The sequence below is a fragment of the Lissotriton vulgaris genome, chromosome 1_1 (assembly GCF_964263255.1).
Source record: "Lissotriton vulgaris chromosome 1_1, aLisVul1.2, whole genome shotgun sequence".
In the NCBI taxonomy this organism is placed as follows: Eukaryota; Metazoa; Chordata; class Amphibia; order Caudata; family Salamandridae; genus Lissotriton; species Lissotriton vulgaris.
In genome coordinates, this window is record NC_141685.1 from 77168712 (window position 1) to 77192011 (window position 23300).

The window sequence follows — 23300 nt, forward strand, 5'->3', positions numbered from 1 at the left end:
GCAGCCACCCTGCCAGTATGAAAACAGTACCCCCTTAAGACAAGGAACATATGCAAAATGTCAATGACAACATGCAGCAGGACTACAACCCCGACCAAGAACCATCAAGGGGAGCCAGTTTCAAGACAAACAGGGAACGACAGACCTCCAAGACAACCCCAGCACAGAGTGCGACAACCCCCCCCAAGGGAGCCAGGACAGGGCACGGCCAAATGACACAAACCCAGAGGATAGCAGAGGGGCCAGGACCCTCAGGAACAAGAGGGATGAAAGAACGCCAGCCTCAATCCTGGAGCAACCAGAGCAGAGGGGCACAGGAGTACCTATAGACCCAGTCTCTACATTGCCAAGGAAGAGGAAGGAACAAAGCAAGACAACGTCTTGGCGAGAGAGCGAAAGACTGCACTCACTCATCATAGCCATCCAACGGGAGGCGAGTGCAGAAGGGCAAGCCAAAGGGTCCTCGCAGAACGGGGAGGAAGGGCGGGCCGTGAAGGAATCTACGGCTAGAATCGTCTCTACCAGATACATTGTTACCAAAGGTAAGTAACTTGTACATCTGATACAGACTACTAGCCACAGATTCCTTAACGCTGAATAGATACCCTAGCCGTACCCTAGGGAAAAAAGGGTCTGCGGAAGGACCTCACCAGCCAGGGGACTAATCCAATGGACAGGGCGAAGAGCCCCGTCTTCCCAGCCCCCCACAAGCAGAACACCACCGAACCCAAGAGTGGAAGAAGAAGAAGAAAAAAGAAGAAGAAGAAAGCCTGTTCACTCTCAACAGAGGAACCACGGGCAAGGCCAGGGAGGCCGAAGCACCCCACGCCCCTACAAGGCAACAGAGCTTCCATCCAATGCCAGGGCAAGGAAGAGGAAGAAGAAAAGCCTAGAGGGCCCAAGTAAACGATGAAAAAGAAGGCGAGCCAACCATAGACGGAAGGCAACAGATCAGACAGAGCTGCGCCGGCAGTAATGAGCCACCGGAAGCAGGACGAACAGCCTGGGGCCCCAGTAGCACCGGGCAGACTACGCCTGACAAAGGGAGAAACACAGAACCAACCCAGCCTCCAGGAAAGGAGCATGAAGGCAAGGAAATGCCCGGACACACTACTACGAGGGATCCACGCACACGACCTAAAGAAGCATCAGCAACATACATAAACGCCATGGAGAGCAGAGGTCCGAAGGCGACCATAACTCCCTAGTAGAGCGCAAGCTATATAACAGCTACTACTACCCCACATAGGGTACGTTAAGTCCCAAGACATGGGATCCCTCTTTGGAAGAAACTTCCGCAGCAGAGGAAAAAACGAGGGGAAAAGAAAAACCCGCAGAAGGCTTGTCAAGCAGCCCAAGAGAAAAACAGAAGGCCTAATCTCAGGGCCAATTCTGTGCAGATAACTCAAGCAAAAATACACACAGTCAACACAGGGCAGACCAGCAGCCAACAAAGCCACAGTCTCAGCAAGGAGGACTCGAGTGGCCATAAAACCCACTTCACAGCCAGGGCAAACTGCCCAAAAGTAGGTCCAAGAACCAGATCAACTCAGCAGTCACTGAGGAGGAGGAGAAGGAATAGGAGAAGGAGGAGGATGGAGCCCTGCCAAGAACCTCTGGATGGTGGAGTCTGCCGGGGCATGGAATAACAGAGTGCCACCGAATGGAAGATCAACCAACCGCTCCCGAACATTTTCAGGGAACACACTGTCCCGAAGCCAAGCATGCCGACGGAGGGCGACCGAGGTAGCCATGGCATGGCCCAGCACTTCCGAGATGTCCAGAGCGGAGCGGAGAATAAACGCTGCTAGCTCCCGGCCATCCAACGCATGATGCCGTAAGTCGACCTAAACAGTCTCCTGTGAAGCGGCGAATCCCATGGACTCAGCCGAGTCCCAAAAAGAAGAGGTGGCCCTAGCCAACACACATAAGGTGTTAAGGGCCCGCAAAACATCGCTGGTCGAGGCGAACATGTTGTGTCCCCAAGAGTCCAGCCAGCGGGCCTCCCACGATGGCGGAGACAACAGTGGCGGCAAGGAGGGAAAAGAAGTCTGCAAAAGTGGACTGGAGGCAGAGGGGTGGAGGGAAAGACACGCCGGGTCACGTGGCGCTGGAAGGTGCCGGTGCAGGAGGTGTTGGAGCACCGGATCGCCTGTGGCGGGACGCCCCAGGTCTCCATCAGGGAACAAAGGAGCGAACCCTCAAAGGGTAGCAATAGCTCCCTCCCACCAGAGCCATGGTGGAGAACCTCCAAAAGATGGTCTGCCGGGAAATGAGCAACCGGGTCACCCATGCGCAGAAATCCCAGAGCCGTGGACACTGCGTGAGCGAAGGCCGCACCCGCCTCCGTAGGGCCCCACAGTGGAGAAAGCAGGTCCTCTGTGGGCGACGGCTGTAAACTAAGGCGGCCGTCACCGAAGCCAAGCGGGGCGGGCAAATGCCAGACCTGGAAGTTAGAAGGAGGAACCGAAGAGTGGGGGACCTGTTGCATCTCCGGGAAACACCGCGGCCTCAGGAATGGCGGGGAGCCAAAGAGGTTTGACCTAAACTTCTCAAGGGACCAAACCACAGCAAAGGTGTCCATCTAAATGGCACTTCAACGCTATTACCTGGGGATTAGCCTTCTACTGATGAAAGCCAGTGGATGATCTTGACCGTGGTCATGTTTTTGGGATAGCACTGCTCCTGTACCATGTTCAGAGGCATCGGTCTGCACAATGAATTGCTTGACATAATCCAGGGAAGCCAAGGAAGGCCCTCACTTGAGTCTGGGTAGTTGGAGCCACCCAGTCCAGAGTGGTCTAGATCTTGGGTTGCAAAGGTTGAACCTGGCCTCCACTAACAAAGTACCCCAAGTATGCAACCTTTCCCTGCCTTATCTGGCACTTGAATGTCTCGATAACGAGGCCTGCACTTCTCAGAGCCACTGGTGCTTTCCTAAGGTGGATCAGGTGATCCTGCCAGGTGGAGCTGACAGCAATGTTGTGTAGATATGCTGCACTCAAGGATTCCAATCCAGCAAGGCTTAGTTCACCAACCTTTGAAAAGTGGCAGATGCATTTTTCAAACCAAAGGGCATTACAGTGAACTGATAACACCAATCTGTGGTTGGAAATGCAGATATTTATTTTGCTCCTGGAGTCGTCAGACCTATCAGCCAGTACTCTGATGTGAGATCAAACTAGCTGTCGAAGAAATGGTGCATGCCACACAACTAAGTATTGAGCTGACACCCAAATGCTTTTTATTAGGCCTCTTTAGATGCCAGAAGGGCGCAAGATAACCTATACATTTGGTCAGTCGCCTATGGTAATGGTATGACGTAGAATTGCAATCACATGGCTGCCCCAGCATGCCCCAGCAATTGCGCTCTGTCATAGAGATGGGCCTCTTCTTCTACGGCGGACGCTTCTATCTCGTCTTGGTCAGATTCTTCCCCGAAGATATCCAGAGTGTGTTGAATGCTTTGACGCTGTCTCTCTCATCATCGAGCCTGATGATCGTGAAGAGTCCTCTTGGACCGAAACGACTTACAAGCGTCGCAGTCTTCCTTCTTGTGCTCCGGAGAGATGCACAAGTAAAAAACATGATGTACGTCGGTGCGAGGGTACTTGGCGCGGCACCCAGGACAGAAATAGAATGGAGTGCGTTCCATTTGCAGATGGCTGGCCCTACGCAGCAAGGCCCGACGGTTGCCCACGAGGTTTTCTACCAAAAATGGAGAGTTTGCCAATTGATTTGAAACGCGGAGAACAGGGAAACGTGTACTGAAACAATACATTTTAGGGTAGAGTGGACTGCGCACCGAGGGGAACCTGAAGAGCGGTTTCGGAGTGCAGTAATACACATCCAAACCCGTTTGGGGAAAAAGAAAATCTAACAATGCAGTCGATGCCCATGCGCACTATCACCAAAAGGTGGAGTCACCTTACCTTGTGACTGGAAAGACTTCTTCAAAGGAAAATAACTTGCAAACATCCGGACCCAACACAAGATGGCAGGAGTATGTAAAGCATGTGCATCTACAGCACACGAAAAGAGGATTAATGGCCCCAAATCCCTGCCGTGGTATCTGGTCATGTTGTGGCTGAGTGTGCCATGTGATGTGGCAGGCTATAGTGCTTGGTGTGATTTGGTCATTTTTGACAAGGTGGAGTGCTGAACAATTAGGCAAATTTTGATTTTCTTTGTTTTTGGGATCGTGTGAAATAGTGCGGTACCTACCGTATGATGTAAGTAAATAAATTATATTGCTATTATACGGTAAGGATGTGGGGGTGAGTGTTATTAGGGCCAAAGCCTTGATGATTATATGCAGAATAACAGGTCTGGGAGGTCACTACTGACTAGGGCAGGCTAGCAGCTGCACTGGCCTTGGGCATTGATCCTATTGAGGATAATATGTGACGGGCCACTGGTGACTGGAGCTGGCTAGCAACAACGCTGGCCTCTGGTATTCATTACAAGCAGGGTAACAATTCATGTCAATATTGACTAGAACTGGTTGGCAGTAGAGTTGACCTCTGGTTTTGAATATTTGCAGGATTTAAGGTACAGGGGTCACTACTGACTGGAGTTACTTAGCAGGATAATAGGTCTCAGGGGGCCAATACTGACTGAAGCTGGTTAGTATGATCACTAGTCCTACTAATGACTCAAGTTGGCTAGAATGATAACCTGCAAAGTTACATGATTCTTTTAGGGCCCAGAACCCTTTTATTTAGTGATGTCCATCTGCACACTTTCCTGCATCTTGTAGTAAATTGAACATTGAAAACAGAAGTGTTATTTCCAGAAACAGTGAATTCTGAAGCTTGTCTGTGTATCTTTTATCTGCACCTCACGGACTCCTCACATTCCTCTCGAGAGAAGATCCTGCCTCTTACTCATTAGTGTCGTTTCAGTAACTGTTTCTATCATGTGTTCAGGTTTCATTGACTTGTATTAGGAGAAAAGTGTATAAAAATACATGGGGAGCATTAGCATTATATACTCCAACTTGCTTTAGGGTGGATGCTCTCATCCATTGCAAAGACAATTGTGACTTGTTAGTTTGTTTGACCTTTTGCTATTTTTGCATTAAATTCATAATAGATTTGTTGGCCTCCAGGTGTGTTGTGTTTTATTTTACAAATCACAAGAGATGACGAGGAAAATGACAGTCCAGTATACACATTCTTCATATAATTCAACTCACAGTATACTGTTCTGGAGGTTCAGTCCCATAGACATTATCTCTAACTGAACACAGGCACCCTAGGAAGCATGTGCTTTTCAAACCAGGTGCCGTCTGATGCGGCGTCTTCGCTATTGGATAAGTCAGTTTGTCCAGAATTTTAGGAGGGTTGCCGTATGTAGTGCACTCTGTTAGACAGCGCTCACCTGTGGTAGTAAGATGGTACTAGGCACCTTATCACCTATGCACGGTGCAGGGCTTTGAGTTACAGAGCTCCTTACGCTGTGGAGAAGATTAGGTCACATTTACCCATTTTCCCATATTTGGTCCTTATGAAATGCCAACAGATTGCTCCATGACTACACAAAGAATGAAAAAAGTTGACCTGAAGTATAGACCCCAGCTTAACAGCAGGTCCATAGGTGCACGACACTTTCACACAGTGATAGGGGCCATTAGTTCCTCAATTTCTTTGCCACCGTTTGTAATCTCAACATGGACCAGGATGATCACATTAACTATATTGTGGCAACTGGTCGATAGTTGATCTTATATTCAGACTTTCACCAATCTCACATCTTATGACACAACATCCTCTGTCCTCTTATGCTTATCCGGCGTACTTAATAAAAGATCTCCGACAAAGTGCCCTCTTGTGGTGCCCGCCAGGCATTGTAGCGCCGGCCTGGTGAGGAGTATAGCCCAATGATGAAGCAGGTCACCTTCAGGTGAGTGAACGCAACTTGTCTTAAAAGCATATGCTTCCTAGGGTGTCTGCGTTCAGTTACAGATAATGACTCTGGGACTGAACCTTCGGAACAGTATACGGTGATATGATTGTGTTTTATTTTAACAAATGTACATAGCAGATATTGGCCCTTCCTTGTTTCACAAAAATGATCGGATACCTGCCTCAGAGCGCACTTCTTACAGACGAGTATGGGGTTATCATGTTGCTGCTACAAGCTCCTTACCTGTGTGAGTGATCGGGAACGATGCAGGGGGCACACCCAATCCAGCCACATGTGGAGATCAATGACAAATACTGAAGAATTAACAGAGCTTCCAAGCTGGTGACCATTACTTAATTGACCTTCAAAATAAAAGACACGTTTTTAGTATTCTGGTGACTCATGACCATAAAAAACAAATGTTATAAATTCAATATTGTGTCAAATACTTAAAAAAATGAAACTGGATATGCTGAATCGGATGTTGCGCCAGGTCATGTGTGACACCCTCCACCACTATTGCTTATGGGACTTGTAGTTTTGTTTTTCTCATTAAAAAGATAGGCTCTAAAGTCCCAGTGTTCTAAGCGATGTTGGTCAAAATCAGAGGCCTGACGGAGGATGAAGCATGACACTGCTCTGCTTAGCAGTGAGATGACTGACAGTTCCCCAGCCCTTCCATTCTTTGACAGACAGAGGCTCGTCGGCCGTTCATATTTATTTGCAACGACAAAGAAACTTTTATTGCAGCTTCTGTCAACTGAAGAGATAAAACGCCTAGGCATGTTTCATTAACTACATGAACAATCAAGAACATGAGTTTCTGGAAAACTATCAAGCACCCAATCGGAATCAGCCGCCCTTCACACCCAGGAAATCCTACTTGTTGGCAGGTTGCTGCCTGCCACTATATTGCAGGTTACTTCCAACATAATCTGATTTATACATACATACTCCAGGGTGCTGCCAGCTATCGGGTGTACACACAGCAGTCTGGAGCCACTCAGTAAGGAGGTAAGCTCTTCATTTCATCTTAAGCCCATAGGTTACATTCACAGCCAGATGGGTCCGGAGAACTTTATCTGCACTTTAACTGCGCCGAGTAGATAGACGTAGCACATCATAGTCTGTGTTGTCTGATGGGTGATGCCTGGCATCTTATTATCGTTGGCGGATGGATGAAGCTCTGATAAGAGCTACTACAAGGAGAGCAGAGAAACAGGACCACAGATCACCACAGAGTGACAACTGCCCAGAAGCTGAAGAAAGAACTCTGGAACAGCAAACCTCCTCTACCCTGGAGATTCTCCTGGGTAAGCAAATGATGGTAATGAAATGCAAACTGCAGCATTAAGATCACACACTACAGCATCATTCCCTTTAAACCAAAGGTAACAGCCTACAAGAAAAAACTAAACAAAAAGCAACAAAACTAGAAAATGCATTTCCAAATGCTGCAAAAGAGAAACAGTTAATACAATTGAAAAAATATTAAACTTTGTTGGTACCTTAGTAATGTGCTTCCTTCTTGGCTTCACTCCATCTGCAGCAATAACGCTCTGAAAGGAGAAAATACTGCTGTGAGGCTCAGAGTCTTCAGTGTTACTGGTCTCAGTCACGAAGACTGTGATGTCGGAAGATAACTTTCTCTTATTTGGCTTCATAGATCCACCAGTCATGCCATCGCTTTTAGCAGACACGCTACTGTCAGCAGCATCACAACTTCAGGCAGACCAGCAATGCGGATCTCACCACTCACATTGGGTGAATATTAATAAGTACGGTCTCGGCTTACCAAGCAGAACAAAATAATCGGGTCTCATAACCATACCTAGAGCCACAGCTAGCTCTGCCGCCACTCGAGCAAACCCAAACACCTCAGCACTTAAGCACCAGTCCCAGGGGAGACCATGTGTGAAGTCCTTGTTAACTTGCACCACTCCTGGGTCAGCACAAACAGCATCATGGAAAGCGTCTAACACCGCTACCACAAACATTCATCAACATCCAAACCCTCAACACCCAAACTACCCAAAAGTGGCTTTCTAGATAAGCAGCCAGCCCTGTAGTGTCTGTCTCTGTGTACTAATTTGATGCCAAAGTTGTAATTTTAAAAACAGCCTTAGCAACCTTACAGGGGCCTTACTGACACCATTAAGGTTTCAAAGCAAAGGACTGTGGTCTGTGAACTTTAAAAGATGCCTGCCCCCAGACCTCTTCTGGACAATAAGAACTGGTGAAACCATTCAGAGGAATTGGTATCATAAATCATGTAAGAGGGCAGTAAGCTCACTCCGTACCCTCAGAAAAACAGAGCGCACTCTTTGAATGAGAGGTACTGCCTGAGCTTTAAGTTTGATACAATGCTCAACCCATTCACTGGACCCACTCGAGAAACATAAGGAGAATGTAGTAAAGTATTCTTAATGTCATTGGCATCAAAATCTACATTAGATACAGGCATGTCACTCGACCAATCATTCCAGCGGACTAACGAAGTAATCCAGTATATATCGATATCCTGCTCACCTAAGGTGTGGGGATTTATACTGGAGCTGGTCGGCTGTTTCTCACGGCTCTAGTTTTATCAAAGGCTACATCACACAAAATCTTGATGGGTAGTCCTGAATCCGCCATTCCATTAACAGCATTGTACCAGCATGAACCATACACAAGGGACACATTACCTGTCACATGAAGGTGGAACTATGGAATCAATTGCTAAAACTAAGTTATTCCCTCTGGGGACATGCTTCCTCGTAAACATCAATTGTACCGACTTTCACAGTAGTGCATACACTCATACTGCTTGAAAATGCCCCAACACTGCAACATTGTCCTAGATCCGGGCTTTTCCATTACTTCCCACGTGTGCCTTAAACCCACACTTGTAACAACTGCCATGATGAGCTTTCTGAGCCCAATTCCTTTTTGTTCGGTCTCTGGAGTTCACAGAACAACCCAGAGCAGTCCCAAGAATGCGACTCACTGGTGATGCGCCCTCCTCAGAGGTCAGTGTCTTAGATGAAAGCGTGGAGCGCTCTATGCTTTAAGGAATGTTCACCTCTCGGGGAGAGTTGGGTTCCTGCAGCTCAGTAATCTCTCCTGCAAATTCTTAGATAATCAGTTAAACACAAACTCGTCTCTGCTACATCCATCCCTTCTGTTCTCAAATTTTCTTGGGGCTGTCAAAATGCAAAGAGCTGCAATATATTTGTTTTAAAAAGTTGTGACGTTCAAGCGTGAAGCTTTGTTTATCTCTAAACTGAATTTTATAGCGGTTCTGTTCCCGCACAATACTCGTCCCATATTCCAAGTGCTTCAACCCTGGTAGGTTATCAACTGCCGATTTGCAGATAATTTCTAAAAACTCTCTGCTAGTTTCTGCAAGAAATTGAATTATTATTTGTGGTGAAAGAGATAAAATCACAACCCCTGTCAGAGTGAATTCTCAACGCCAATTAAAGTAACCTGGAGTCAACCCCCTGGTACCTAAGGCACGGAACAGGCACGCTTAACTTAGGACAATATGTAAAATATGTATGCAGAAACCAAAACAGTAAAAGTCAAAATGCAAAACAATAAAAATAAAAAAACGAAATAGAAAAATAATGTAAAATGTAATGAACAAAATGACACTAAAATGACAAAACCCAATAAGCGGAATCTGAAATATGAAATGTAACGCTTCAAGTAGAGATAGTGCCAAGAATCACAAGGTGCCAATGATACTCAATTGTTGCGGAAGACCTAGGCATAAATTGATGGTGACCACGATGGAAGTCAGGTCGGATACACCAACCAGGTTCGTGCTGGTCAAAGATTTTACCTTTTGACTTTAGTCCTTCAAGTCTTCTTCCATAATAGGAGTGCACTTCTATAGCCCCCCAGGACCTCAGGGGAAGCACGTAGAGCCTCATATGGGCTCAGTCAAGGACCAACAGCCGGGACAAGTCCAGTCCATGCCTCTGGTCAGCTGGACAGTTGTAGCAAAGGCCTTTTTAGTGTTCTGTATCCTTGTAGGTTGAACACTACACAGCACATGGGCACATCTATTGTTAGTGCAGCAGGCACAGTGGCAACAGGGCTGAAGAAGGGGTAAGAGCTCACTGAATCCTACCCTATGCCCACAAAGGAGCAGCAATCATTAGAGAAGCAGGTGCAGGGAGGCTCACCAAGGTGCTATTCCCGTAATCAGATGTAGGATAGATATATAGGCAATCACCCGGCATACCCGACGAGACTACACGCTAGTACTTATCAAAGGCAATAATCCTTTCAAGATTTTATCTGACTGGATGCGATGGTGATTACCACCTTATTGATATTGCATCTCTTAATAAGAATAAGCGACTTGGTGTTCTTCAATAAGACTATTTCAATATGGATCGAAGGCATTAAATCAATCATGAATGTACCAAACTGATGCTACATTGATTGCCTATATATGAATACTACATCTGATTACATGCTTAGGTGAAAGAACATGGACAGTGGCCCTTTACTTCAGAGGCACTCATCAGTTCTATGCCCCTTTGAACTCAGATGGATACCTCTATCTACACTCTCCTGAGACACTGAACTGACCTACGGGGAACTCTTCTCCTCATCTGTGCAGCACCTAACCGTAACTTGTTCACAGATACATCCCAGGTGGCAGACAGTAACACCATGGCAAACAAAAGTGATCTGGCTCAGTACACCCCTTGGATCAGACTTTTGTTCCCAACCCAAGGTAAACTCTGTGAATTAAGACAGCAACCAACAGAGGCCCCTGACAGCTGTCAGCTGGCAAAAACATTGAAGACAAACGTGCCAATACATAGGTGAAGAGACCAAAGGTTTCCAAACAGACCATGCTAACACTACCTCACATTAAAGGACACCACCTATGTGGAAATTGTATCTCATGCTTGAGCACCATCGAAGGAGATACATTTGAATACAGAGGCAAAAGTATCATACATGAAGAATTCACAAATTACAATAGTACCAACGTAATATATTGTGTAATATGCCCATGCCAGGTTGCATATGTAGGTAAAACAACTCAGGCAGTAAAAAAGAGGATCACTCAACACAGATGAAGAATTAAATGCAAACCCCAGAATGCACCCATGGTACAACATTACGAAGAAAAAAAGACATGGGACACAAGACATAAAATGGACAGTCCTAAAACACGTAAAAGGAAGTTGCACTGACTCCATACTATCGTGCTTCGAAGCAAAAACGATCCTACGTCTGGGCACAACCGACAATGGACTCAACGAGAAGAGCGAAATAATTCATTGCATATGAGGTGCCAACTACATAACGCACAGCACAATATGCAGTAACATTCGTACTGATAGTTTTTCACTAGGTCCTGATGAATTGCCACTGATTCTCCAGACTATTAGGCAACAAACATGTCGACCCCTTAAGAGTAGAGCGCAGTTATCCCGAACCATTAGTTCAGAGAGTCACCACTCTTCCTTTTAACCAGGTGTGGAGCCAACCTTAATAAAAGTCAGTCTTTGCACTACCCAACCTGTTTTAATCACTTTCCATTACATCTCATCTACACTTTTTAGGTCCCTTACCTCCACTGCACCAAACGGCATAGAACAAAAGTTCACCGCCTAAGAGGCCCTCTTTGGGTGCCAGTCAGGTCTTGCAGCGTCGACCCAACGAGGAGCAGGCCCAAATGATGAAGCATGGCACCTAGCTGGCTGGGTGTGTGAGGGCCCTAGTTCCGAAAGGAGGAATTCCACTCCTGCCGATTATTTTAAGACTTCCATTTCTCTTTGTGACAATACACGTTGTTGATCTCTCTTTACTTCTCTTGACCCACATAAGGAACTGCATACCCTCTTCTCTGGTATTGGCCTGGGCATGTATGCTCAAGAGCTCCAAGAAGAACTGCCGAGCCCTCGAGAGAACCGGGCGCAGAGACCCAACACCGGACAACATGACTGCCCTCAAGCTCGCCACCCGAAAACACCGCCAACTCATCCGCGCCACCAAGAAAACTGCATTCAAGGAACGACTGGACAACAACTCACACAACAGCAAAGAACTCTTCAACATCGTCAAAGAGCTCTCCAACCCCAACGCCGGAAACAACGACATCACCCCTTCGCAAGACCTCTGCAACTCCCTCGCCTCCTACTTCCACAACAAGATCGCGGACATACACAACAGCTTCAGCACTCAACCGACGAACACCACGACCGAACCACCGCCCCCCCCCACCACCCTCCACGCCTGGACTCCAATCAGCACCGAAGACACCGTCCGCACGATGAACTCCATCCACTCCGGATCTCCGACCGACCCCTGCCCTCACCACGTCTTCAACAAGGCCGACTCTGTCATCGCACCCCACCTGCGGGACATCATCAACACATCCTTCGACACCGCTTCCTTCCCGGAGAGCTGGAAGCACTCCGAACTCAGCGCTCTACTCAAGAAGCCATCGGCTGACCCCACCGACCTCAAAAACTACCGCCCCATCTCGCTGCTCCCGTTTCCTGCAAAAGTCATCGAGAAGACCGTCAACAAGCAGCTGGCCGCCTTCCTCGAGACGAACGGATCCCTCGACCCCTCGCAGTCTGGCTTCCGGGCCAACCACAGCAACGAGACCGCCCTGATCGCAGTCACCGATGACATCCGAGCGCTGCTCGACAACGGAGAAACAGTGGCCCTCACCCTCCTCGACCTCTCCGCGGCCTTCGACACTGTCTGCCATCGTACCCTAGTACAACGCCTCAGCAACGTCGGAGTCCAGGAGAAGGCACTGGAGTGGATCATCTCCTTCCTCGCCGGAAGGACACAGAGAGTCCGCCTCCCTCCGTTCAGATCTGAAGCCACCGAAGTCATCTGCGGCGTCCCTCAAGGCTCCTCGCTCAGTCCAACCCTCTTCAACATCTACATGAGCCCCCTCGCAGACATCGCACGCCAGCACAACCTCAACATCATCTCCTACGCCGACGACACCCAGCTGATCTTTTCCCTTACCAACGACCCCGCCACCGCCAGAGCCAACCTTCACGAAGGGATGAAAGAGGTAGCCGAATGGATGAAGAACAGCCGCCTGAAACTGAACTCAGATAAGACGGAAGACCTCATCCTGGGATCCTCACCCGCCGCTTGGGACGACTCCTGGTGGCCCCCCGCCCTAGGCAGCGCACCCAAACCAACAGACCACGCACGCAACCTGGGCTTCATCCTGGACTCCTCCCTCTCCATGACCAGACAAGTCAACGCCGTCTCCTCGTTGTGCTTCAACATCCTGCGCATGCTACGTAAGATCTTCCGGTGGATCCCCACCGAGACCAGGAAGACGGTCACCCAGGCCCTCGTCACCAGCCGTCTGGACTACGGCAACACCCTCTACGCCGGAACCACCGCCAAACTCCAGAAGAGACTCCAGCGGATCCAGAACGCCTCAGCACGACTCATCCTGGACATCCCCCGCCGCAGCCACATCTCCGGACACCTGAGAGACCTGCACTGGCTCCCGGTCAACAAGAGAATCACCTTCCGTCTCCTCACCCACGCACACAAAGCCCTACACAGCCAAGGCCCAGGATACCACAACAGCCGCCTCAACTTCTACGCTCCCAAACGCCAGCTTTGATCGACCAGCCACGCCCTCGCCGCCGTCCCCCGCATCCGTAGAGCCACCACAGGGGGACGGTCCTTCTCCTACCTCGCCGCCAAGACATGGAACTCCCTCCCCACCCACCTCCGCCTGACCCAGGACCACCTCGCCTTCAGGAAGCAACTCAAGACCTGGTTGTTCGAGCAGTAGCAGATCCCCCTCCCCCAGCGCCTTAAGACCCACTGGGTAAGTAGTGTGCTAAATAAATGCGATGATTGATTGATTGATTGACCTTCCAAAAGCCCTTCTGTCCCCCTCTTGTTGATGAACATGAGGGGATTGCCTCCCTACTGTCAATGTTCAGCTGGAACCTTCCTCTGCGCCCTCCGTGGATGCTGCTCTCCCGCCCGCTCTTAACATTCCTTGCATCGCACCCTTCATGCGCGCACCCCCCTCCTTGCGCCTCACGCTCCCAGCCCCCTGCACCCCTCCTTGCGCCTCACTCTCCCAGCCCCCCCTCCTTGCGCCTCACTCTCCCACCCCCCCCTCCTTGCGCCTCACTCTCCCAGCCCCCCGCCCCCCTTCTTGCGCCTCACTCTCCCAGCCCCCGCCCCCCTCCTTGCTCCTCACTCTCCCAGCCCCCGCCCCCCTCCTTGCGCCTCACTCTCCCAGCTCCCCCACCCCCCTCCTTGCGCCTCACTCTCCCAGCCCCCCGCCCCCTCCTTGCGCCTCACTCTCCCAGCCCCCACACCCCCTCCTTGTGCCTCACTCTCCTAGCCCCCCTCCCCCTCCTTGCGCCTCACTCTCCCAGCCCCCGGTCCCCCCTCCTTGAGCCTCACTCTCCCAGCCCCCCACCCCCCTCCTTGCGCCTCACTCTCCCAGCCCCCCGCCCCCCTCCTTGCGCCTCACTCTCCCAGCCCCCCGCCGCCCTCCTTGCGCCTAACTCTCTCAGCCCCCCCCGCCCCCCTCCTTGCGCCTCACTCTCCCAGCCCCCCCGCCCCCCACTCTCCCAGCCCCCCCGCCCCCTACTCTCCCAGCCCCCCCGCCCTCTCCTTGCGCCTCACTCTCCCAGCCCCCCCCCTCCTTGCGCCTCACTCTCCCAGCCCCCCGTCCCCCCTCCTTGCGCCTCACTCTCCCAGCCCCCCACCCCCCCTCCTTGCGCCTCACTCTCCCAGCCCTCCTGCCCCCCTCCTTGCGCCTCACTCTCCCAGCACCCCGCCCCCTCCTTGCGCCTCACTCTCCCAGCCCCCCGCCCCCCCATCTTGCACCTCACTCTCCCAGCCCCCCACCCCCCTCCTTGCACCTCACTTTCCCAGCCCCCCGCCCCCTCCTTGTGCCTCACTCTCCCAGCCCCCCGCACCCCCTCCTTGCGCCTCTCTCTCCCTGCTGCCATCCCCCTCCTTGCGCCTCACTCTCCCAGCCCCCCCACCCCCCTCCTTGCGCCTCACTCTCCCAGCCCCCCTCCCCCCTCCTTGCGCCTCACTCTCCCAGCCCCCCGCCCCCCTCCTTGTGCCTCACTCTCCCAGCCCCCCGCCCCCTCCTTGCGCCTCACTCTCCCAGCCCCCAGCCCCTCCCTTGCGCCTCATTCTCCCAGCCCCCCTCCCCACTCCTTGCGCCTCACTCTCCCAGCCCCCCGTCCCCCCTCCTTGCCCCTCACTCTCCCAGCCCCCCTCCCCCCACCTTGCGCCTCACTCTCCCAGCCCCCCCGCCCCCTCCTTGCGCCTCACTCTCCCAGCCCCGCACAGCCCCTCCTTGCGCCTCACTCTCCCAGCCCCCCTCCCCCTCCTTGCGCCTCACTCTCCCAGCCCCCCCGTCCCCCCTCCTTGAGCCTCACTCTCCCAGCCCCCCACCCCCGCTCCTTGCGCCTCACTCTCCCAGCCCCCCGCCCCCTCCTTGCGCCTCACTCTCCCAGCCCCCCGCCCCCTATCTTGCGCCTCACTCTCCCAGCCCCCCCACCCCCTCCTTGCACCTCACTCTCCCAGCCCACCCACTCCCCTCCTTGCGCCTCACTCTCCCAGCCGCCCTCCCCCCTCCTTGCGCCTCACTCTCCCAGCCCCCCCGCCCCCTCCTTGCGCCTCACTCTCCCAGCCCCCCGCCCCCCTCTTTGCGCCTCACTCTCCCAGCCCCCGCCCCCCATCTTGCGCCTCACTCTCCCAGCCCCCACACCCCCTCCTTGCGCCTCACTCTCCCAGCCCCCCGCCCCCGCCTTGTGCCTCACTCTCCCAGCCCCCCTCCCCACTCCTTGCGCCTCACTCTCCCAGCCCCCCGCCCCCCTCCTTGCGCCTCACTCTCCCAGCCCCCTGCCTTGCGCCTCACTCTCCCAGCTCCCTCGCCCCCCTCCTTGCACCTCGCTCTACCAGCCCCCCTCTCCCCTCCTTGCGCCTCACTCTCCCAGCCCCCCACAGCCCCTCCTTGCGCCTCACTCTCCCAGCCCCCCTCCTTGCACCTCACTCTCCCAGCCCCCCCAGCCCCTCCTTGCGCCTCACTCTCCCAGCCCCCCGCCCCCCTCCTTGCGCCTCACTCTCCCAGCCCCCCCGCCCCCTCCTTGCGCCTCACTCTCCCAGCCCCCCGCCCCACCATCTTGCGCCTCAGTCTCCCAGCCCCCCGCCCCCACATCTTGCGCCTCACTCTCCCAGCCCCCCGCCCCATCCTTGCGCCTCACTCTCCCAGGCCCCCTCCTTGCGCCTCACTCTCCCAGCCCCCCCACCCCCTCCTTGCTCCTCACTCTCCTAGCCCCCCACAGCCCCTCCTTGCACCTCACTCTCCCAGCCCCCCTCCCCCTCCTTGCGCCTCACTCTCCCAGCCCCCCGCCCTCCTCCTTGAGCCTCACTCTCCCAGCCCCACCTCCCTCCTCCTTGCACCTCACTCTCCCAGCACCCCCTCCCCCCTCCTTGCGCCTCACTCTCCCAGCCCCCACCCCCCTCCTTGCGCCTCGCTCTCCCAGTCCCCCCGCCCCCCTCCTTGCACCTCACTCTCCCAGCCCCTCGCCCCCGATCTTGCGCCTCTCTCCCAGCCCCCCACCGCCCCTCCTTGCGCCTCACTCTCCCAGCCCCCCCGCCCCCCAATCTTGCGCCTCACTCTCCCAGCCCCCACGCCCCCTCCTTGCGCCTCACTCTCCCAGCCCCTCTCCCCCCTCCTTGCGCCTCACTCTCCCAGCCCCCCCGCCCGCCTCCCTCTCCCAGCCCCCCTCCCCCCTCCTTGCACCTCACTCTCCCAGCCCCTCGCCCCCCCCATCTTGCGCCTCTCTCCCAGCCCCCCACCGCCCCTCCTTGCGCCTCACTCTCCCAGCCCCCCCGCCCCCCTCCTTGCGCCTCACTCTCCCAGCCCCCCACAGCCCCCCTCCTTGCGCCTCACTCTCCCAGCCCCCACAGCCCCTTCTTGCGCCTCACTCTCCCAGCCTCCCCGCCCCCCACTCTCCCAGCCCCCCGCCCCCTACTCTCCCAGCCACCCCGCCCCCTACTTGCGCCTCACTCTCCCAGCCCCCCGCCCCCTCCTTGCGCCTCACTCTCCCAGCCCCCCCTTGCGCCTCACTCTCCCAGCCCCCCGCACCCCCATCTTGCGCCTCACTCTCCAAGCCCCCCACCCCCCCTCCTTGCGCCTCACTCTCCCAGCCCCCCACCCCCTCCTTGCGCCTCACTCTCCCAGCCCCCCGCCCCCTCCTTGCGCCTCACTCTCCCAGCCCCACCCGCCCCCCTCCTTGCGCCTCACTCTCCCAGCCCCCCCGCGCCCCTCCTTGCGCCTCACTCTCCCAGCCCCCGCCCCCTCCTTGCGCCTCACTCTCCCAGCCCCCGCCCCCTCCTTGCGCCTCACTCTCCCAGCCCCCCGCCCCCTCCTTGCACCTCACTCTCCCAGCCTCACCCCGCCCCCTCCTTGCGCCTCACTCTCCCAGCCCCCCGTGCCCCTCCTTGCGCCTCACTCTCCCAGCCCCCCACAGCCCCATTCCTTGCACCTCACTCTCCCAGCCCCCCGCGCCCCTCCTTGCGCCTCACTCTCCCAGCCCCCCACAGCCCCATTCCTTGCGCCTCACTCCCCCAACCCCCGCCCCCTCCTTGCGCCTCACTCTCCCAGCCCCACCCCGCCCCCTCCTTGCGCCTCACTCTCCCAGCCCCCCGCCCCCTCCTTGCGCCTCACTCTCCCAGCCCCAATCCCCGCCCCCTCCTTGCGCCTCACTCTCCCAGCCCCCCCGCGCCCCTCCTTCCGCCTCACTCTCCCAGCCCCCACAGCCCCATTCCTTGCGCCTCACTCTCCCAGCCCCCCCTGCGTCCCTCCTTGCGCCTCACTCTCCCAGCCCCCCACAGCCCCATTCCTTGCGCCTCACTCTCCCAGCCCCCCACAGCCCCTCCTTGCACCTCACTCTCCCAGCCCCCCTCCCCCTCCTTGCGCCTCACTCTCCCAGCCCCCCGCGCCCCTCCTTGCGCCTCACTGTCCCAGCCCCCCGCCCCCCTTCTTGCGCCTCACTCTCCCAGCCCCCCCGCCCCCTCCTTGCGCCTCACTCTCCCAGCCCCCCAACCCCCCCTCCTTGCGCCTCACTCTCCCAGCCCCCGCCCCCTCCTTGCGCCTCACTCTCCCAGCCCCCCACAGCCCCTCCTTGCACCTCACTCTCCCAGCCCCCCTCCCCACTCCTTGCGCCTCACTCTCCCAGCCCCCCGCCCCCTCCTTGCGCCTCACTCTCCCAGCCCCCTGCCTTGCGCCTCACTCTCCCAGCTCCCTCGCCCCCCCTCCTTGCACCTCGCTCTACCAGCCCCCCTCCCCCCTCCTTGCGCCTCACTCTCCCAGCCCCCCACAGCCCCTCCTTGCGCCTCACTCTCCCAGCCCCCCTCCTTGCACCTCACTCTCCCAGCCCCACCCCGCCCCCTCCTTGCGTCTCACTCTCCCAGTCTCCCCGCGCCCCTCCTTGCGCCTCACTCTCCCAGCCCCCCGCCCCCTCCTTGCGCCTCACTCTCCCACCCCGCCGCCCCCCATCTTGCGCCTCACTCTCCCAGCCCCCCGCCCCCTCCTTGCGCCTCACTCTCCCAGCCCCCCACCCCCCTCCTTGCGCCTCACTCTCCCAGCCCCCGCCACCTCCTTGCGCCTCACTCTCCCAGCCCCTCACAGCCCCTCCTTGCGCCTCACTCTCCCAGCCCCCCCGCCCCACTCTCCCAGCCCCCCGCCCCCTACTCTCCCAGCCCCCCCGCCCCCTCCTTGCGCCTCACTCTCCCAGCCCCCCTTCTTGCGCCTCACTCTCCCAGCCCCCCGGCCCCGCCCCCTACTTGCGCCTCACTCTCCCAGCCCCCCCCGCCGCACCTGCTTTTCTTTTGTAATGTGTTCTCGTGTTTCAGTTCTGCTCCTGCTGTGAGGCTTCTGACGCCTTCGGGGAAAGAGCGCGAGAGAAAAACGAAGAACAAGAATAACAAGAGGCCCCAGGACTGAACTAAGAGAGCGGCTTAAACAGAACAACTGCGCATGCGCCGAGGACTGACACTGCCTCCTGCGGCGCCTCGTGCCACAGCACGTGCAGAGATGTATTTAAGCAAAGCTCCTCCATTGGGGGGTGGGGAAGTGTCTCTCCTCTGCGCAGGCGCACTTAAATTCACCAACCTGCGCACGTGATTCATCCCGGAGGTTGTATCCTCGCTGGATTAGACTCTTTCCAGGCTGCGCCCTCTGTCCAGGGCTGTTTACAGTCCGCACTCCATGCAAGGTCCTATCTCTTTTTCATTGCTCTGCCATCGGAAGCCGTGTCTTCTCTCTGCACATGCGTAGCTATCACGCGCGGTCCTGCGCATGCGCAGTTATGAGGCGCGATGTTTAGTTCTCGTGAGCTTGCGGCTCGTGCAGCGGCCTGAGCGCGCGCGTCAGCCTCGAGGACACCCGGGCGGAGCCTCCTCTACCCCCACCAACCGGTGCACGAGGACAGGAGAGGCCTGGAAGGCCACAAAGGGACCCCGAGGAGGGGCTGGGGCCCCTGCACCCTGCAGAGAGCCACAGCGCCAAGGGTTCAGATCGCCGAACTGCTATAAGTGACATTTAACAGCTATGAGTGACACTTAACGACTATGAGTGACACTCTCTCCCGAGAACAATCAGCCAATAAAGACGAGGGAAACCTATAAATTGAGATTGCTCATGTGTAACATTTTAATGTACTTATGCATGCCTGCCAAGTATCACGCATCACGTGTGACTCTAACGCATTTCAGTGTTGTGTTCCGCGTCACCGCACTGAAATGCATTGTCACACATTTTTAATGACACTAAAACTGGCTATTAGGTGCCAGCGCCGGCACTGCTGCGCCCCGCAGACTTGCCGGCAACAACTCAGCGGGTTCAGTGTCAATCAAGAAACAGTTAAGGATTCAATTCTCCTCAGCTCTGGCTGAGTGAGAGTCAGTGCTGCTACAATGTTACAATTTGCGGCCAATTATTCCCGGACCCCCGGCTGGCGCCCGCGGCGCCGCGCTTCTGTCTGATTCACTGACTGACACCAGATCACTGCCGATGTGAAACCCGGGGGCCTGCCCTCACCAATACAGAAAGAGTCAGTTGCTACTGGCCGCGTGTGGGCGCGGGGGATTAATATCCAAATGTGACCTCACGCGGCCCGTCCTGCACATCAGGAGGAAGTGAGGTTGCCAGAGAAGCAGCGGGGGAGACTCGTCAGTCGACTCAAGCACCTCTGCCTCAGCCTTAGGCAGCCTGCCGCTGGCTAAGCATACTTAATTAATTATATCCACTCCCAGCGGCGTTGCGACATGGACCGCAATTTACTAGTGACTCTCAGCATGATCATGGCCCAGGCCGCGCTGCATCAGAGGCATCTCGGGCGCTGCAGGGAGTCTGCCAGAGTGACACGAGAGGAGACTGTGTGAGACAGTCAGTCTTGACTGTAAAGAAGACCGAGATAAGACTTCAAGTTCTAGTAAGTTCACTTACTATTTCGCACTTTACTTTCCGCCAGGTTGCAGAGGTGGTGCTGGCACTGACTAAAGAAACAAGCCTGTGTAACTTTAACACGAGCGCACGCACGCTGCAATTGCTGGAAGTGGGCATGACTTGAGCTTTACTCAAATCAAACGACACAGGCTTGGTCTATAAAAAAAAAGTATTTCTTGCTGTTTTTATGCAAACGCGGCTTGTTACGTTTTTTATTTATTGGTTGTTCATGCCCAGGTTGGTTGTTAATTTTTCGCATGCCTAACTAATATTTCATAGTATTTTGCTGCTTTCTCATTACCAGCTTCAATCCCACTCGGGTCCACCGTCCCGGTGGCTCGGTAAAACAAGCGCCTCAGATCCAGGAATGGGGCCTATCACATTATGTTTTTTGGAAAGCTCAAGTCGGCCGGGCCTGGACCCACGTGGGAAAGATAGCAGACTGGAGTCCAATCTGATGCTCTGCAGCATGCTAATAATTAGAACCGGGGGCATGGAGGTGTGGTGGTGGGGAGTTGGCGTAGTGTGGCGGCGGCCGGATGATTTGTTAATTGTTTTCTTCCGGCCGCCCAGCAACACAAGTGGCGAAGAACAAAGTTCTTCACCACACAAGCATAATTACATCCACGAGCCTCGTTTGCATTCCATTCTGCATCTATATATTGTTAAAATAATCAAGGTAACAGCTAGTCCATTTGCAGTGACAGATTTATATAACAAATCTTTAAAGAAAATCTACATTGAAAAAAAAAAGGAATTATTTTCTGTTTTGAAAGGGCTCAGCACGTGACCACATCGTGTCATAAATCAAAACATTATTTCTTCGAATATGTGAAAAACTAGTAGATTATAATGTCCACCTGTTTTTGGAACTTTTCTTTACACCTTTGTGCAATTTGTATTTTTTCATTTATTGGCACTCTAGCATGATGAGAGCAAAACAGCTACAGGTTTTGCGCTGGCTCTTCGAGCATTCTTTTTTACCTTATTTCATTAGAAACCAGAGACAGTGATGGTAACGTGTGGACATTTTATTGTATATGCAGCGCGCGGGGTCACCTCACCTCTCCTCGTGCTCCGCTCAGTGGGGGCTGCAGGGGCTGGGAGAGAGGGGGCACCGGGGGCCCGGCCGCCTGAGAGGAGTGGGGCCCGGTGTGCTCTTCCCCCCAGAGTGACGCGCGCGCTCACGCCCCTGCTCGAGCCACCATCGCACGCGCGAACAGAACATCCATGACAGCTGCGCACGCGCAAGACCGCGCGTCACAGTTGCGCATGTGCGGAGCGAAGAGACTACTTCCTAGCGCCCAGACTGCGAACTTCCCTGAAGAGAACACTCAGTCTCACTGCGCCTGCGCAGAGGAGAGACACTTCCCCCAACATAAAGGAGGCGAACAGAGGAGCTTTGCACTGCAATACATCACAGCGCGTGCTGTAGCGCGAGGCGTCTCGTGCTCCGCGGCGGGAGGCAGTTGTCTCTCATTCATTGGCCCCCCACGCGGACACTGTTATTCGTGTGCTTCTTTGTGTCCCTGCGAGGCCCCCGTCCCCTCTGTACTTGACGTTAGGTGTCAGCTGATGAGTCACAGGTGGACCCCTTTACTGCGCCTGTGCTGTGAACTAAATAAAGAAATCTTTCTTGCAACGACTACTGGAGATCGATTGCCTTAACCTCGGTGTATGTCCGCCGCGCATGCGCAGTTCATCTAAGGCTCCTTTAATCCTCACTGTGGGAAGCAGTGTCTGTCCTTGGCGCATGCGCGGTTGTTCTTCCAGAGGCCCATCTCTAAACCTGACCACAGCAGGGACCACAGCACCCACATGAAACCCCAGGTGAGGTCTTGAGATACAAAGACTGTCTGCTGCTGGACGTTATCAAGCCTGCTGCCCGGGATTCATTTGTTGTTGTTGTCTGCATCGATCAATGATTATTTTGTATCAAAAATGTTCATTGTCCCTCATTGGTGGAGTTGGGTCGCTCTTTTGAAGGCCTCAGCAAACATTGACATTTTTTTCGCCTGAAAAGTCTGTGTGATGAGAAGATCGACTTGAATTCCGTTTGTGGCTTTCACCAGAGTAGAGGGGGGCAGCCCCGTCAATTGAAAGTGAAAGAACACACTCCCAGGCAGCAGCGACTGCGCCTCATTGTTCCTGGGCCTGCACAGCATCATCTGATGTGGCTAAAACTCCCCCTAATATGTCTCAACCTCCCTAGGGCCTCAGTAACCAGGTAGGGGTCAGCCAATGCCCATCAGGTAAACAAACATTGGCATCGCCAGTAGGTCCCGCCTCTGGGACCTTATAAGTGTTTAGTTATCCAGCACAATATCCTTGGTGCAACAACATCAACTGTTGCACGGCTAAACACTTATAAGGTCCCAAAGGCAAGACCTATTGGCTATGCCAATGCTTGTTTTCATTGGTTCCTGTTTGAGCCTTTTAGAGATGCATGCTTCTGTTTCGTCCTCGTGTCTAACTACTTCCGCCTTTTGTTGATCTAGATCACGGGTACTCACATTTTCCCGGGGGACGCAAAGTTTGGTCTATGGTGTGACCGAGGGCTGCACTGATGCCAGCGGGGGTGTTAAGTCTGGGTAGGGGAAACCCGAGTAGGACCCTAAGGTCATCAGAGGATCTTCTTATGCAACAGGGCAGAATAAAAAGAGCAAGTTGGGGAGGAACGTCCTTCAAGCACTTGGTTCCTAAAATGTGGAACACACTACCCAGGAAAATGCGCATGATAACCAACAAATTAGCATTCAGGAAAAGACTCAAAACATTGATCTTTCCCTAAAAACTCCCGATCTCCGGCAACTTGACTTAGTCCACCGTAGTTATGTTTCTCTTAGCGCTGGGAAGCCTAAGGGCAGCTATGCACTTTACAAATACATAAACA

General features: G+C 54.1%; 1 long non-coding RNA gene across 2 annotated transcripts in view; it reads right to left on the bottom strand.

Annotated features, from left to right (window-relative positions):
• The window catches only part of LOC147737397 (uncharacterized), a 40419-nt gene extending 18765 nt beyond the window's left edge, over nt 1-21654 (bottom strand). The window contains exons 1-3 of one of the 2 annotated variants that reach the window (XR_015297202.1): nt 21472-21654; nt 7416-7466; nt 6151-6269 (exon numbers count right to left, since the gene is read on the bottom strand). This is a non-coding gene — a long non-coding RNA (uncharacterized LOC147737397). Of the gene's footprint in view, nt 1-6150; nt 6270-7415; nt 7467-19072 lie in introns of both variants that reach the window. The other variant, XR_015297209.1, reaches the window with a different exon arrangement.
• Nucleotides 21655-23300: the final 1646 nt, after the last annotated feature.